The 18,825-nt window shown below is 37.6% G+C and overlaps 1 protein-coding gene across 1 annotated transcript in view; it reads right to left on the bottom strand.

Annotated features, from left to right (window-relative positions):
* Nucleotides 1-18,825, bottom strand: part of smyd3 (SET and MYND domain containing 3) — a 175,520-nt gene that overhangs the window by 71,097 nt on the left and 85,598 nt on the right. The gene's annotated exons all lie outside the window — the stretch shown is intronic.

Genomic DNA, 18,825 nt, shown 5'->3' on the forward strand with positions numbered 1-18,825 from the left:
TCATACGAATCAGTCACATTTTACTCGAATTAATTGGTTGTAAGATAGCGTTGATATATTATATGGATTTGTAAGAATTTTTTTTCTGTGCATATTTGAAATTCTGTCCGCACACTATGGTCCCATTGGTTAAAGTTAGTTAATGCATTAGGTAACATAATATATTTGTTACAGTGTGTGTGTTAATCTTTGTTAACGATAGTTAATAAAAATAGGACTATTCATAGCTGTATATGACTGTTCATGCCAGCTCAGGCCCATTAAATAATATTAACAGACAGCAATTGGCTTTATGCCCAGCTGCACTACTTCCTGAACTACAGGCAGCTCCTTGTTTCCTGTCTGCCATTATTGGCCAAATTGATTAATTCAGGTGTGTCTGATTATTGTTGCCATGACTACTGAGGTCAAGCACACCTGAATTAATCAATTTGACCAATAATGGCAGACAGGAAACAAGGAGCTGGCTGAAGTTCAGGAAGTAGTGCAGCTGGGCATAAAGCGGATTGCAATAATGATTTAGAAATATTTTTTTTTTCTTGTTTGCTAATGCAGATAACTAATGTTAACAAATTAAACTCTACTATCTGAATGTCTCAACAAAAATCGAGACTCATCAGACCAGGCAACATTTTTCCAGTCTTCAACTGTCCAATTTTGGTGAGCTCTTGCAAATTGTAGCCACTTTTTCCCATTTGTAGTGGAGATGAGTGGTACCCGGTGGGGTCTCTGCTGTTGTAGCCCATCCTCCTCAAGGTTGTGTGTTGTTTTGGCTTCACAAATGCTTTGCTGCATACCTCGGTTGTAACGAGTGGTTATTTCAGTCAAAGTTGCTCTTCTATCAGCTTGAATCAGTCGGCCAATTCTCCTCTGACCTCTAGCATCAACAAGGCATTTTCGCCCACAGGACTGCCGCATAGCCTACTGGATGTTTTTCCCTTTTCACACCATTTTTTGTACACCCTAGAAATGGTTGTGCTTGAAAATCCCAGTAACTGAGCAGATTGTGAAATACTCAGACCGGCCCGTCTGGCACCAACAACCATGCCACACTCAAAATAGCTTAAATCGCCTTTCTTTCCTATTCTGACATTCAGTTTGGATTTCAGGAGATTGTCTTGACCAGCACCACACCCCTAAATGCATTAAAGCAACTGCCATGTGATTGGTTGATTAGATAATTGCATTAATGAGAAATTGAACAGGTGTTTCTAATAATCTAATAATCCTTGAGTGTACAGTAAAGACAAAAAAATAATGAAATAAAGAACACAAAATCCTACAGTAACACTGCTTTCTCAGCAGAAACCCGGCGGATGCATAGAAATTGGCTATTTGATGTTATTTGTATCCAAAACAGAAGCAGAGGTTGCTTTGTCTAATCCAGGCGGTGGCAGTGAATGTGGCGGGTAATGGGGGAGGGAACACTGATGGAATAGGTTAGGAACGATGTGCACTTCTTCTCTGAAGATTAAAGGCCAGATTGGCTCTTTGAGTCGCTCTTGGATGCAGTTATTATTTTGTCCCCTTGCAGGGTGACCTTCATGGAGTGTCACAATACAAAGGCTTGACGGCTTGAGATGTCTGTATGCATGTGTGTGTGTTCATCTGTGTTCACCTTTGGTTTCAAAATGTATCAATATTTCCCTAGATCCCGCTCGAGTTCTGTGCAAACACAGAAACCAGAGCAGAGAAAACAAGATACCACAGCCTGGAATACAAACACTGGCTCTTATAGTACGTAATGCATGAATAATATCTTACCCTGTACAACTGACAATACATCAACCTATCCCAGTGAAATCGCTAGGTTGAAGAGCTTAAGAACCCATCGCATGAAACAATGTCTTTTTTTTCTTAGTGGTTTACATCAAGTAGACAACTAGACAATTTTGCACTTGCAGAACTCAACTTTGATAGACATGCGTTTAATAAAGTCTATAGTGAGAATGTAATCCCAATGATCTGACTGATCAGATACCTGTCCGTTACACGGCTTGAACATTAATTTCCCTCCTGTCTGTGAAGACACGTGGAAGAACAATAGCCATCTTTTCCCAGTCGACCTTTAGCGGAAAGGGCAAACAGTCCAAGCAGTAAATAACCTCATAATGTGGCTTTCTGATCTACAGTGCATCTCCCTCAGGCAAAACAATAGTAAGACCCCCCCATACCTTACAAAAGTATTATCTGTGGTGTCAACCATGGGTGCGATCAGATACATGTCATTCATGAAAAGGTAACTGTGATAAAACATTATTTGAATTGCTTCATAACCAATGACTCACAGGTCTAAGATCATTTAGAGAAGAGTGGAGATGAGATGGTCCATGTATTTTGATTGTAAACCTAAGAGGGTCTCTGCTAAACCATGGGGATGTACGATCATATACCATACAGTTACAATATAAGATGGTTTCAAATAATCAAGATATTCAAAGCTTGTTGTTAAGTTAAACATCTTTTACAAAAAAAGTAATTACCACAAAAAATGATATACACTTGTCCTTACTTACTATGTATATGGGTAACAGCTAGGCACTTATAATGTATGTGAATGGGGGCAATCTGTAATCATTAAAAAACTGTTTTAATAGTATAGCCACAAGATGTAAACAATAATCTTGCTAACATGATTTAGAAAGAAATCGCCTTCAATCAAAATGACCTTTTTTTTTGTTCTATCCAATTTTGTAGCCATGACAACATAATGCCATAAACCATAAAACCATAAAATATCCATAAAAACAATGATTTACATTAGAATTAACCAAAGAAAACTGGTCCCATTCACTTTTATTACAAGTGCCTCACTGTAACCTCCATCTAAAGAAAAGTATGGATGAATCAAATGTATTATTATTATTTTTTTGGCAATCATTATACATTATAAGTGCTGCTGAATAAGCTTAATATAAAGTTCTGTCATGAAACTTTTTTCCAGCGCCTGGCGTATGTTTTCAATTGATTTCAATGGGAGCGCCACGTTTTTTTTAACGCCATGAGCGTAATAAGGCGCTGAGCATTTATTCACACTGAAGTGCCAAGCGCACAGCGTTTTTACTGGTTGAAAAATGTTGAAAAGTTGAAACATGTTCAACTTTGGATAAAACACAGCGCTCACTGTCTCTTTTTACCCAGTCGTCCAATCCCAGTGGAGGAGGGGCGGGACTAATACCACACCGACCAACTGTCAATCAGCTGAGCTAAGCGAACAAAATGGATGAAAATAATTTTTTTGTATGAAACAAATTATCTGCGAAATCAGTTACAAGTAAACTCTGCTGTGGACATATTCTGTATCATAGCAACGAAACGTCTCAACGAAAAAAAAAAAAAAAACGCTGCTCTGCCAAAACGCTCTCAAGCGCCCAAAGCACGGCGTCTTCAGCAGAGCGTCTGGTTTCTTCAGCTGGCTAAAAATGCTTTGGTGGACACGGCCTTAAAATCTGCTCGCAATCACATCATTCTCTATAGCCCACAGCTGATTGGTTCCTGCTGTATCAGTAGCCAATGAATAACTGCCAAGACCAAAAATATCAAAATTGTCATATCCATTACCATGCCATACCAGTTGTTTTGACAGAAATGTGTTTTTAAACCCAGTATTTTCCTTTAAGCTGAAGAGTGGACCACAGTTACTCCAAAAATCTGGTAAAGTGAGACTACGCCTGCCAACCACTGTGAACTGATAAGACTATCATCAATGTTTCCAGACCAAATGAGTTGGCGGAATAGTGTTACATAGTTGCCCTTGTACCGCACCAATGAGTTCGTTCATTTGAAGTCCTCCACTGAACAGAGTGACTCAGAACAAAGCCCTTCATTCTGACGGTCAATAAGATCCACACACCGAGGATGAAGATGAAGGGAATCAGGAGGTATCAACTCAAGTAACCATATTGCTGGAGTGGAAATAAATTATGTTCCACTGGCTGACGTCCACATCTGAAAGAACATAGCTATAGCTGATGAACGTAAAGAGACTCGGACAGACAAAAACACCATAAATGATGCAAAAATACAAAATATAGTGATATGGCTCATAGATTTGAACCCCTAAAACCCTACTATAACAACTGCCGTGTAAATCTTATATTTTACATTTAGGGGGCCTATAGAAAAATCATATTAAATATCTAGGTTTCATATCAAATTGCCACACATTCCTTCCTAAACTCACACATTTGATTCTCTCGGATGGTTGGTTTTCTTTCAACTGAACAGGAAAAATAATCAAATTTTCCAATATCACATTCAAAACCACACATGCAGAAAGGTTAAAATGAGGCTAATGATAACGCCCAGCAATCCATCCATGAAATTTCTTGTTCATGTGTGTGTAAAATTATCCCAGTAGCCTTTAATCAATAAAGCAAAACCATATCTCTGATGGTAGCTATAGCAATCAAAATTCATTAACCACCGCAGAGGAATCGATACGCTTCACTCTTAAACTGAAGCTGTTATTTGGACGGCAGTGTGCAAGAGGCGCAGGGGTAAATGGTTTGAGAGAGGGGGCAGTTAACCTGGTCAGCAACGGCCAGAGCGCTGGGGAGCAATTAATACTTTTCAGCCCCGGCTAGACACTCAAACAACTGCAAGGCCACGCTGTATGAGTTACGAGCTCAGGGTCGTTGTCTGAGGACATCAGAGAGGCTGCAGCGCAGAATGGATCACTAAAATAACAACAAAAAAAGATTCCCACTCAGACTCCTACAGTGCTTGATTCTTAAATGACTGGCTTTCTGTGGAGCGCAATAATGCTACAACATGGTGAGAAGTGAAAGAGTGGGAGAAGTAGAAATGAAGGGCACAAAACTGCATTTAATAATTCTAAACAGACACCGTCCCACAGGTGGGACGCTTGCCATTATATTTTTAAAACAATAATATCTTAGAAAAGACCTTAAGTAATATTGACAAACTATATATCATTTGAAAGCTTACAATCTCTAGTTTCCATATTTGGCGACTGATTTTCAAAATAATTTACACAGGAGCTGTAATTTATCAATTTGCAACAAGAATATTTTCATACTCATAAAGCGCGTGTAGCAATGAACGTGAAAAATCATGAAAAAAAGTTAGAAACCTCAGTTTGATTTCATGTCAAGAGTTCAAAAGATAGCATCCGTTCAAGTATTTTAGAAAAAAGGGTCTGAAAATGTTTTAAATATTACGAAGAAAAAAAAAATAGATTCGCCATTTGTGTTATGGCAATAAGCTACCCGAATGCGTCTGCTTTGTATGTGATTCCTAGAGGTTGAATTCATATCAAAATCTGCCAAACTACCCATTTTACTTCTGAATAGGATTTCTACTTCATAAATTGTGTAAAATTTGTGAAAATAATGGTTCAGATCACTCAAAAAACATATGGAAATGGAGGCGCCCTTATATGGGCTGTAATGGAGTCTGGTTGTGCCCTAGTGAAAAAGTTTGGTACTGCGCCCACACTAAATCTCACTGAAAGCTTATTTTTTGAGATATCAACATAAAATTTGAAACACAACTTGTTCAGATTTTTGGCTTTGATTTTTCTGCAGTTTTAGAGTAGCCCAGGTTTTGAAAATATATATTTTATATAAAATATGAATAATTATTTTTTTTTTTACATTGTACATTTCTATAAACTCAAACTTCTATAACTTTTTTTCTGTTTCTGTCTTCTTTAAAATGAGACCAATCTTACGTCTATATTCCAAAGCATTCTTGAATTACAACCATTTAAGATTTTTTGGTCCAGACTGAAACAAATCGAAACAAACCAAGTTTGAACGCACCCTCAGAGCATAAATCACACATTATGTTGACATATTTGTTGATAGTTGAGAGCCATCGGGGACTCTAGCGTGAAATGTTTTCTTCATTTCATCAAAAAGAGAGCCTATCGATATGTCTCACTAGCACTGGCTCTATGCAAGTAAAACTGTACCACTGCTATTGAAATGTTGATGTCCTGAGACTGATTGTCTAACAGAGTTTTGCTTTAAATTGTGATATCACTTTTGTGAAAGAAAATAAGAAATGTTGATCATTAAAGAGATCACACACTGCTAGGGATTTCTAGAATAATTAAAAACAGCAAAGCCGAAACTAAAAATAAGACTATCGAATTCTTAGCATATCTGTAAACAGCGAAATATCAAAAGGAGGTAGATACATCTATCTACATTAATCCTGTGTGCTTAGGATATTTATTCAGGGCAGAAGTCGAATTCAGCCTTATTAGTAATTCACATATCTTGAAGACCCTCATCTCAAATTGTTTGCAATAACCCCTATCTCTCGAAAACGTCTTTCCTCAGTTTATTGACCCATGCGAGATGCAAAGCCAACTCCACTTGTTTTGCATTACCTGAACAAATGGCACAGGCTTACGCCGAGGACCAATTCTAAAGCAATCACCATTCGGCGACGATAAACCCTGACATCAGGCACCTGATCACAGCCTCGGGCTAGCAGGAGTAGACCCCGCTGACAGGAGAGCAAAGCTCCTACATTAGATGGAACAGGCATACTCAAAATGGCACTCTGAAAAAATCAGCGAGAGCATTTGAATGGCCTTTTCCCGTGTGACAGCCTCACTATGATTTATTAGCAGGGTGTTGCCGTGTCTTGCTTATCTCCCCGCGTGTCAAATTAGTCGACCGGGTTGATAGCCGACAGTTGTTTCAATTAAGCACAAGAGGTGAGGGAAAAGTAAGAAATCAAGGGCAAATTTATCAACGGTTTAATTATGAAAGGAGTGCCATTTCTCATACAAAATGAATACATAAATAAGATAATCACTAAGTTGAGCTGTTTCTAGGCCAGATGCATTGAGCTGTCAGACTTGTATCACATCATTTTCTCTTTAGCTAACAAAATGTCTGCATAAACAGGTCAAAATGAACAGATTAAAGGAGTAGTTCACTTTTTAAAAAAAAGTTTTGCTGATAATTTACTCACCCCCGTGTTATCCAAGATGTCCTTCAGTTGAAAAGAAATTAAGGGTTTTGATGAAAACATTCAAGGATTGTCTCCATTTAATGGACTTCAATGGGAACCAAACGGTCCAAGGTCCAAATGACAGTTTCAGTGCAAACTGCAAACTGTTCAAATGGCTTTAAACGATTCCAGAAACGATCTCTCGTTGAAAAAAAAGATCTGTTCTGTGATGACTCTTCCTGTTTGAACTCGTTTATCAAAATGAACGAATCTTTTCCGGAGTCAACTCGTTCATTTTGTTTGTTGAATGAACCAAATGATACGAAAAAAGATTTGTTTATTTTGATGAACGAGTTCGAACAGGAGAGTCACAAACGTGCGTCACAGAACAGAGCAAGGCGACCATTTGAGCTTATAAAACTTAAACTTTGTAATTTTTTAAAAAAATGAGCGATCGTTTCACTTGATAAGACCCTTATTCATCGTCTGAAATCGTTTAAAGCCCTTTAAACAGTTTGCAGTTTGCAATGAAGCTGTCTTTTGGACCTTGAACCGTTTGAAGTCCATTATATGGAAAAAAAAAATCCTGGAATGTTTTCATCAAAAACCTTAATTTCTTTTTGACTGAAGAAAGAAAGACATGGACATCTTTGATGACATGGGGGTGAGTAAATTATCAGCAAAAGTTTTTTAAAAGTGAACTACTCCTTTAAGTAAATTGCAATATACGTACAGTAAAATTAATTGTGCACTGCTTATGCAGCATTATAATTGTTCTTCCAAGTCTCATTAAGATATAATCAAGGTGGTGTCTAACAACCTAAATAGATGTAATGCTGAAAATAGAAATATATTTCAATCTCTGGACTTGTGTGAGTTCTGAGGGCAAGTCTAGATGGTGTGATATAAAGCTCCCTTTGAACCACTCAAGGTAAAAACTTCATTTCCTGTGGACTCAGAGGGGCGAAACAGGCTGACATCCTGTCAGTTTAGTCCTCTTTAGAAACAAAGTGGCTTTGATCCTGAACCATGGGCGTTCCAGCGCGACTTCATTAAACGGCACACGTCTAACCAGTGGCTCTCCCCCTCTCAGATTTCCCTCTGAACTTAAATCAAAAGCGCTGCTATAGACTTCCGAGTTTTAAAATGTGGAGCTAAGATAGAAATCAGACTGAGTTCTCCCTCACACTCACGTCTTTTGAAGCCTGTCATCTCATTTTAATACGACACAAAGACTCTCTGTACTTGTATTATGCATATATGTATTCACATTGAACAGGCATTTTTTTTTTAGGCTAAAAACATGAGCTGCTTTGGAATTCAAATTAAGATGAAGATTTTGAATGTAATTTTAATGAAACGCTCTTGAGTGTGTTCACAGATCCGGTTTGTGAGTTTACTGTAACTAGAGCATGAGTAGATTGATTGATTGTTGTAGATTGTACATTTTTAAACTAAGAAAAACAATAATGTCATTAACTATTTTGGCAACAAGGAACAGCTATTTTCAGAAAAAGATCAGAAATATAGATGTTTGCCATATCAGGGACCTAATCACAGTCCTTATTTTCATTAGCAAAACTGCACAACTGAATGAAAGCCAGAAAACATCAACTGTATGCAACCAAAAGGGCAATTAACTGCACTGAGGTGTGTTCTAACCTGGCAGGCCGGGGCTAAACGCAGGAAATATCGGGAAATCACTTGCCTAATGATGCTTGCCATGTGTCCATCATCTCAGCCACATCGCACAGCTTAAAAGCCTCAAATTTCAAGCCAAAGCAAAATGTCACGGCACATTTGACATATCTGTGATCTTCACATCTGTAACGCTCCTTTAAGAAAAAGGCCCAGAGAACATTTTAAATGAAAACATTTCTTTCTTTCTTTCTTTCTTTCTTTCTTTCTTTCTTTCTTTCTTTCTTTCTTTCTTTCTTTCTTTCTTTCTTTCTTTCTTTCTTTCTTTCTTTCTTTCTTTCTTTCTTTCTTTCTTTCTTTCTTTGTTTTTCTTTCTTTCTTTGTTTTTCTTTCTTTCAATTAATCTTTTACTCCTTCTTTACATTTTCAACTACATAATTTTTATGATGACTGATGACTGACAGACAGACAAACAGACAGACAGACGTACAGAGCGACACATAGATGGATGGAAGGATGGTATACAAAACGACAGATTATTTATTATGTATGAACTGACTGATTGTTCTTTAATGTTATTGTGAAGTTCCCTTGAGCTTGCAAGGTGCTATTTAAATTAATGGTAGATAGATGGATAGATGGATAGATGGATAGATGGATAGATAGATAGATAGATAGATAGATAGATAGATAGATAGATAGATAGATAGATAGATAGATAGATAGATAGATAGATAGATAGATAGATAGATAGATAGATATATAGATAGATAGATAGATAGATAGATAGATAGATAGATAGATAGATAGATAGATAGATAGATAGATAGATAGATAGATAGATAGATAGATAGATACTGTATGATGGATGGATGGATGGATGGATGGATGGATGGATGGATGGATGGATGGATGGATGGATGGATGGATGGATGGATGGATGGATGGATGGATGGATGGATGGATGGATGGATGGATGGATGGATGGATGGATGGATGGATGGATGGATGGATGGATGGATGGATGGATGGATGGATGGATGGATGGATGGATGGATGGATGGATGGATGGATGGATGGATGGATGGATGGATGGATGGATGGATGGATGGATGGATGGATGGATGGATGGATGGATGGATGGATGGATGGATGGATGGATGGATGGATGGATGGATGGATGGATGGATGGATGATGATAGATAGATAGATAGATAGATAGATAGATAGATAGATAGATAGATAGATAGATAGATAGATAGATAGATAGATAGATAGATAGATAGATAGATAGATAGATAGATAGATAGATAGATAGATAGATAGATAGATAGATAGGTTTGCATCATAACCCCAGGAATCAGATGAGTGAGACTGAGATACAAGATCAGCATTGAGGATAAATGTGTAAATCTGCCTAATTGCTATAGTGATGAATACTACATAAAAAAAAAAAAAGAAGAAAAAAAAACTCTTTGGAAATACATGGTTCATTCATTTTTGGAAGATCAAAAAAGAATCAAGCAGAGGGTGACTTACAAACTCCACAAGAAAATGGCTTGGAAAATGTATAATGACTAAAATATCAAAAGAGAGTTTTAAGTTTAGTCTACTGGAACAGAACATAATTCAGTGCTGGTTATTATGGACAACTTCTCCCACAAGAGTCGTGTGGTGGTAGTCCAGACAGAGAGATCTTCATGAGCAGCATTAGTTTAACTCAGTTCCCCTTCGTTCCCTCAGATAACCGTCTCAGATCTCTGAACTGATTAAAGAGATACACACCGTTTTTTCATATTAAACTATGTTATACTAAGAAATATTATTATTACTATTTCATTTAATAACTCTTAAATAAAAATCTCAAAATCTTAATCCTCTTAATCTGGCAGTTTAATGTATAACATTTGAATATTGTTTTACAAGAAAAAATGTGGAAAGGCAGCCTTATATTAGCCCAATCTTTTGCATTGATTTCACAATCCGAACTCAATCAATACAATTTTAAACGCCCAAGCCAAAAAAATCAAAAATAAGAAGAAAAAAAAAAAATCAAATGGTATTAAGGCACAGTTGTATATTCCAATAAACCACTTGATGGAATTTATGAACGCATCATCACATGGTCATGTGACTGGGAGTTTGCCAAATAACCATATGGACATATGCTCCAGTTAATGTTGAGAACAGGAAAGCACTTTACCGTAAATCCCACAGAAGGGGGATTTCCGTGTTTCCTTGACATCAGAACATCCAGGGAACCAGTTCTGTCTGTCACATCTTCATCAGTAAACGTGAGGTTCTCATGTACCTGTCAGGAACCTGCATATTAACTTATGGACATTCACCCCAAAGGATCTCTCAACAGCTGGTCAGGGCGAATTTGAGTGGATTTTTAAAGCAGGGTTTTGCATTGAAATTTACATTAGGGTTGCTGGTTGATCTCCTCCCACAATGCTCTGGGAATTCATCTCAGCAACATTATTAAACCATGGCATGTTATTGCACATCTCATCATTTCTAAAGTCTCCGGAGAGACGCAGCACTGATGGATGTTGAGAGAAACGGATCGGTGCAGGGAAAGCAATGGGAGTAACTGTTCAGAAAATGCCTTTACAAATGCCTTTTAAAATTAATCCATATATAAGAAATACACAAACCCAAATTTTTCACTGTTTATTGTTTTTAGTTTTCAAGACGATAAATTAACTAGATTGAAAATCCTATTGTTTGCCCATGCAAAACTGGTTGCCAAGGAGTTTTTAGCTCAAGTCAAAAGAGCCTAAGTATCTATGATTTTCAGGTCCATAAAAGCAGTTATGCACAAAAGTGTAATACTAAGGATTCAGGTTTTAAAAATATACAAAAATAAATTAAATTGAAAGTAAATCTGAGTACATTTCTATACCCTTACAGGAAAAACATTTTAAATTGCCTCTTATTGTGCTATTTTATTCTCTGCCAAAAGAAAGAATCGATTCCGATTTGCCGAAACGAGTCATCATGGTCTTTATTGGCTGCCAGCGAGCAACATCTACTTTGATCCGCCCTTAAACGCTGTAGCTGTAGCATGTCGAGAAGACTCGAAAGCAAATTCTCTTTGTAAACACTTCCAAAGAATGACGATGTGAAGGGTTGATGGTTAAAATTACCACAGCAATACAACAGCAGTATTAACCTTTTGTTGTGTTCCTGTCATTTTACTGACAATTACCTCTTGAATGCTGGCAAGGTCAAAAACACTTATCCATTAAAGATGAGTCAGTACCCACTGGACCAACTTGCTCCTCAGAATCACAACCTGTAAGCATGATTAATGAAGGCATAGTGTGTTTCTACCAGGTGTTCAAAATACAGGTCTCCAGCTAACTCACATTATTTCTGTCTTACCGAAATAGTTCTGCTAATCAGCTGTGGGCCACTATTACCTAAAATGGTGTCTATTAATGCAGATTGTCTGTCATTCTTACTACTTTGAGTAAAGATAAAGAATGGCCAAAATAAGTTTTACAAATTTGAATGTCACATCTGTCATTCCAGCCCGTTCTCATCCATCTATCTATCTGACAGTGTTTCTGAATGTTCGATTGATTGTTGTCTTGTCTTGTTTAAAATGACTGGAAGGCTAAAACTGAATTGCCCTATGGGGATAAATAAAGTTGTTTGAATTGAATTGAATTGAATTGACGCTTTTGACATTTCGTTTGACATTTCGTTCTTTTTGCCATTTCGGCACCCTTTAGCGTTAATATGGGAGGCAGATATATATGGGCCAGACGGCGCCTCCTATTGGTCTAACCCTAAAGGCGGGCATACACGGTGCGAATTCTGACGGTCGGAAGATCGTACGTCCACACACACTTTACGAGTGAATTTATCCGAAAATCATACGGCGACAGGGATATACGACACAATTTTATCACCTGCTGAATTGCGAAGAAATCACACGAATCGGTGACAATGATTACTATTAACAGCATCAAACCAGGACAATTCGACGGTTGTTGTGGTTATTTTATTATTTTGCATATGTGTGCGTGCAACAATCAAGATGTGCATTTGTGAATCCAGCTATATTTGCTTCTTATTAATTTAATCCAAGAAATTGGTTGATGAAAAATTGATTACAATTAAGATAAAATTCATACAAAATGAAATTCACTTTAAAAGAAAAGCTTTCTACAAGACAACACTTAATGAAGTGGTCAAAATCATGTCTGGCCATGTCTGCTGATATATTGCGTAATCTATACTTAACTATAGCCTACTTATAGCCAACAACATATCAACAGATGGGGGAAAAATAGATATATAATAAATAGCAGAGCCCGGCCGATAAAGGATTTTGAAGGCCGATAGCGATACAAATATTTTTTGGTTTTAAAATCTGATATTCCGATATATCGGCCGATATTTTTATTTATTTTTTGTCAGAAACGCGCAACAAAACATTCACAGATTTCCCTAACATTAGTTATTTGTTGTTATTTATGAGTTTTAACTAAAATAATATGATAATGCATTTTTTTTATTTAAAAAAAACGTGTTTCTTTTATTATTACAACAGAACAGACTGTTGATAGTGGCATTAGCTAGCTTTATGGTTAGCTAGTCTATGATGAGCCATAATTTAGCAATGGATTACATCATACTGCAAATTGTAAATCATAAATTTTCAATATAACAGGCCAAGGAGAGATGATACGTCTCATTGCTATAACTGTCACGCACTATTAAAGAAATACTTCAGTCACATCGTCAAAAGTTAAAAGGACAGTCAGTCAACTGCACTGTAACAACGTAACTATTACTAGCTAACTTCCGCTTCACTCTCGGCTTATTTAACAGCAGCAAAATTGGACATGATGGTCACAAATTTTGTCATGCTTATTTGAGTTAAGAGAACTGATGGTGATGTTCTTTTAATTGTTAATCAAGCAATGTATGTCTCGTGACCAACTCAACGAGTGTTGCCAACAGGAACGGTGTAGAGTGCCCTCTGGTGGACAAACTATACAACTCCAACACTCATGACATGGTTCAAGCGTGTTTCGTCCGTTTTTATTTTATTTTTGAAATATTCATTTATCAGCCATTCTAACTGCCGATACCGATAGTTTGGAAAATGCCTAATATCGGCCGATAATATCGGCCTGCCGATATATCTGTCTGGCTCTAATAAATAGATACAAATTGCTGCACATTCATTTAATTCTGAATTTTGCACACAAGTTGCCTTTGTTTGAGCATAGTAAAACATATCTGCAACTTTTATCAAGTTCACTGATAATTGTGCATGCATTTATTAATCATTATGATACTAAAATCATAATAAAGTGATAGGCTTCCCTTTTAATAGTCCAAATTCGCTGTGGCGCAGCCATTTTCGTCTTTCTTCTGTGGATTGCTTCAGCTCCTGATTGGTCAAATTCAGATAGATCGACAAATCGGCTCATTCAACCGCACACACCTCACGAATTCAAGGCGACAGCGAACTTTTTTTTAGACATGTTTAAAAATTATCGTAAGGTCGAGAGGTTCTCGGATCGGCTCGTATCTTCCTAGCACACGACACAAGCCACAACATGCGAGCACAACCGATTTCCACACGTGGAAAATCAATTCCACGCGAATCAATTCAAGCTTGATACCTCATCCTTTGGAAGTGCATGCAAAGTGGATTGGCATCTCTGGAAAGCGTCTTCTTGACGCGTTTGTTAACAGCACGAAAACAAACAAACGCCCTCAGATCACTTGGACGGTGGATGTGGTAACATGAGGTAAAAACAACAGAAAATACTGTTCATTTTCTCACACAAACCACTCGTTTTATGCCTTAGGCCATCAATGTGCACTTACATTTACGAGTCATTAAATCATGTTTAATTTGGACTTCTCTGTGCATGCTCTTTGAGGTGGTGACCATAGACCTCCATTATATGACTGACAGACACAAATGGTTTGACCTAAAAATATCAAAATTGAAAATACTGTGGAAACAAAGACACCTACATCTTGGATGCCCTTGAGGTAAGCTAAAACATACCAAAAATGTATTTCAAAGTGAACTATCTCTTTAATGCTCTAAAATGTTTTTATTAAAGGATCACAAAAAAGAGAAGGCTATCGAGGCACTGGAATGTTCCAAAATTTTCCAAAATCTATTTTTTTTTCTATGTTTAGTTCTATGTTTCATCTCCAGGGATTTGACAAGGATCTTAACAGCTAAATGCACTTTTCTCATCTTTGTTAGCCCTTCACAACAACAGGATAAAGCATTTGCCCTTTGGGGTGTCTCTGGGGATCAGGTTAATTGCAGCACAATAGGAGAGTGAACTATTGATTATCGGTCCAATGTTGCATGTAACTTCATTCAGCTTCATTAAAGGATCATTACTAAGACTGTAAAAGCAGGCCATCAATGGCCACCACATCAACCTTATTTTTTGCAGTGCATATACTGTACACGTGTGTCCGCCTGTGCCAGTGCTGAGACTTTAATACAAACATTTCGGTCTTAGAAAACTGTCTGAGGAACAGCATATCTGAACCACCACAATGCATTTCAATAAAGCCTCTTTAATGCATTCAGAGGGAAACGTCGACTGGTTCTCCTCTAATAACACACTTCTGTAATGGAGTTTGGTGGATTATGGGATTTAGAGTGCACTGACCCTCATGTGAATATTACACAATTATCCTCAGTTGAGAAGATTCCCGTAATCTAATGACAACGTTAAATGAGCTCCCAAAGGTCCTATTAAGTTCTTTCTGCACTACATGCAACAACTTTAATAACTTACATTTTAGTTTCATAAAATTAAAAACACCCAAAACAGCAAAACTGCCTATATACAACAGTCTGCATTATATATTCACAGTCATCCCACCTAGCTTAGAGTCAATTTGAGCTAAAAAAGCCTGACGATTTTATGCATTGCAGAAAACACACACACACACACACACACACACACATAATCAAATTGAATTTACAATAGCTACTAGGCAAAGTTATATTATTTTTTTTTTAGATGCATTGGATGGTCTGAAGTCACCAGGTCCATTTTTTTTAAAGCTGCTGAGTGACTCTGAAAGCTAATAAACGGTGCATCCAAATTTATACATTTGTATAAAAGGTTATGCTGTTTTTTTTTTCATCTTAATTTTTTCAATTTCTCACATAATGCCGTGGTTAATTCAGTTAAATAAAAGACAACATGTTGTGATATCCTTTCTTAAACAGGCAAAACATCATCCGACAACATTGCTGCATCTCTTATGAACAACACGCACCAGTAAAAATGAACAACAATGTAGAAGAGCGTGACTGTGTACCAAGAGAACTAATACATCCAACTGAGTCATTCTGACAGCCAGATCTTCATTTTCATGGGTTACGTATATTATGTTTATGACTCAACAAAAACAAACACAGGGCACTGTGACACGCACAGAGCATACAGTGCTCCCATGATGCACTGGGGATGCATGCTTTAGCAATTGAAAAGATTGCTCTGGCAATGCCCGTAGGACATGCCATTTCAAAAAGCAATGCATTTCAGGTCAAATGATGTTCATAAGACAAACCAACAGGATTCAATGAGTTTAAGCCCCATGAATCGTTTGATCACTTCATGCTTCTGGTAATGAGAGTTCACATCATGCGAACACACTACGAGAGAAAAAACAGTCTGTTTCAGCAAACTTTTTGGTGCTGTGCTTGGACGCAGACATCAAACATTTCTCGCTCCTTTCATACTGAGTGCTAGTTTGGAGGAAACTTCTGGCTTTGTTCAAGATTGATTTGATTAGATGGAGAACCTTGTGAACTCCTCCATCATGATGCTGCTCTCATAGCAGCTAATTTTAGATGGATCCCCTTGGCTTTCTTCTTTCCCTTCCTGTTTCTCGCTCTCTCTCCCCCATATGAAGGCCAAATGAAGTGTCAAGGTGACTTTTATTTTAAGCAAGCAGACGTCACTTAAAAAAAAAAAAACAAGTATGCTAAAAAGAGCTCTTAATGCTTTATTCACATGTGATTATGCAAAATAAACCTCACTTGGGATCAAACAATCTAGGCCAAATTCATTAAACTAATCAAGAACATGGTTATATTTTACCCCCAAATCAAAAGGAATAAAAAAAAAAAACATGATCATTAAGTCTCTTTGAATTACATGTACATTATTGTAGTGTTTATTGTACTTTCATTCATTTATTATGGTTTAAATAAAAAGTCATTATAGTACATGAGAATTACCATTTCCATTCACTAATCACCATCAAGAACCATAGGATTTACACAATAAATAAATAAAAGAACCACTAAAATTAGTACAGTGTCCATCAGAGACACAACAGTGGGGCTGAAATGAATGCTAAATGCTAAAATAAAATAAAATAATTAAACTTTATGTTAAAGTGGATTTGAAGGGAATAGGGAGAATATGCTTAATTTTCATAAAATAATGGACCTGCACCAGGCTGGGAAGAGTGAATCTACAATAGGCAAGCAGCTTGGTGTGAAAAAAATCAACTATGAGAGCAATTGTAATAAAATGGAAGACATACTGTACAAGACCAATGATAATCTCTCTCGATCTGGGGCTCCACGCAAGATCTCATCCCGTGGGGTCAAAATGATCATGAGAACGGTGAGCAAAAATCCCAGAACTACACGGAGGGACCTGATGAATGACCTGCAGAGAGCTGGGACCAACACAACATAAGTAACACACTACACCGAGAGGGACTCTAATCCTGCAGTGCCAGGCGTGTCCCCCTGCTTAAGCCAGTACATCTCCAGGCCCGTCTGAAGTTTGCCAGAGAGCATATGGATGATCCGGAAGAGGATTGGGAGAATATCATGTGGTCCGATGAAACCAAAATAGAACTTTTTGGTAAAAACTCAACTCGTTGTGTTTGGAGGAAGAAGAATGCAGAGTTGTATCCCAAGAACACCATGCCTACTGTGAAGCATGGGGGAGGAAACATCATGCTTTGGGGCTGTTTTTCTGCAAAGGGGACAGGAAAACTGATCCGTGTTGATGGAAGAATGAACGGGGCTGTGTTTCGAGGGGTGTAACGATTCACTCGTTTTCTCGATGCATCGATTATAAATCCTGGCGATGCATATGCATCGATCCTGAAACATGTATTTTGAATCGTGAATCGTTTATTTACGTGAGTAATCGATTTAAAAGGCTAAGAATCGAATTAATCACGATTTTATAGCGATTCAGTGGTTTAAAATATATGAACACAACCTTAAAGTGTTCCTGGTACAAGCTGCCTCACGCATTGGCCGTCATACGACATCCGCATTTGATTGGTTTCAGGCGCTCACACACCCCTGATTTCTTACGCTGAAGCCCGGTCGGTCAAATGCCTGAAAGATGAGTTTATCTTTCTTCCCGTTGAGCTACTCATGTCGTGATCAGCTTGTATTACCGCAAATTAGTTCATCTCCCGGAATCTAGAGCGAGCGTGCATACGATACAGAGGTTGTGCTCCAAACCGCGTATCGCGCGTTCACACACGGCTGCACGCACTCGGCAGAGAGGGAAAGCGAGCGAGAGACCACCTTGCGTGTACGGAGAGTCCATGTAATAAATGAATGAAAGCGTTTTATTTCATAGTGCCCACGCAATGGCATGGCAGCTTTATCAATGGCTTGAGCGGTTTGCCTCAAAACTATTGCTTTCTCGACAGAGAGCTCAGCTGGAGAGCTCAAACATGGACTGCTCAAAAATCTGTAGTTAACGTTATGAAAGCATGAGAGCTATGGGACCGAGCGCGAGCAAAATCCAGTGAAAAGATGATAACGAGTGCACTGAGAGGACGCAAAATGAAACTAATGAAAACGTCTCCATTAATTTGTGCATACGTCATTTAATGCAATACTTTAAAAGCCTTTTTCAAAATATTTGCTACTTGCAAATGCTAATTTGTAGGCCATTGAATTTTTTTTTATAATAATATATTCATTAAAATTAAAAAACAAACATGAACTAACATTAACAATGGACAAAATCCCCACTATCTGATCCCTGAAGGCCGCTGTAGGCTAATTCAAACCCAGACAAAGATGGGTGAAGCATTGAAATAATACTATAATGCATATAAAAAATTAAGAATCGAATCGAATTATTCGAATCGCATCGAATTTGGATGTGAATCGCATCGAATCGAATCGTTCTGAATTTGCACAAATCGTTCATGAATCGAATCGAAAACCTATGAATCGTGAATCGA

Source organism: Pimephales promelas, chromosome 15, assembly GCF_988280905.1.
Source record: "Pimephales promelas chromosome 15, fPimPro1.hap1.1, whole genome shotgun sequence".
NCBI classification, from domain to species: Eukaryota; Metazoa; Chordata; class Actinopteri; order Cypriniformes; family Leuciscidae; genus Pimephales; species Pimephales promelas.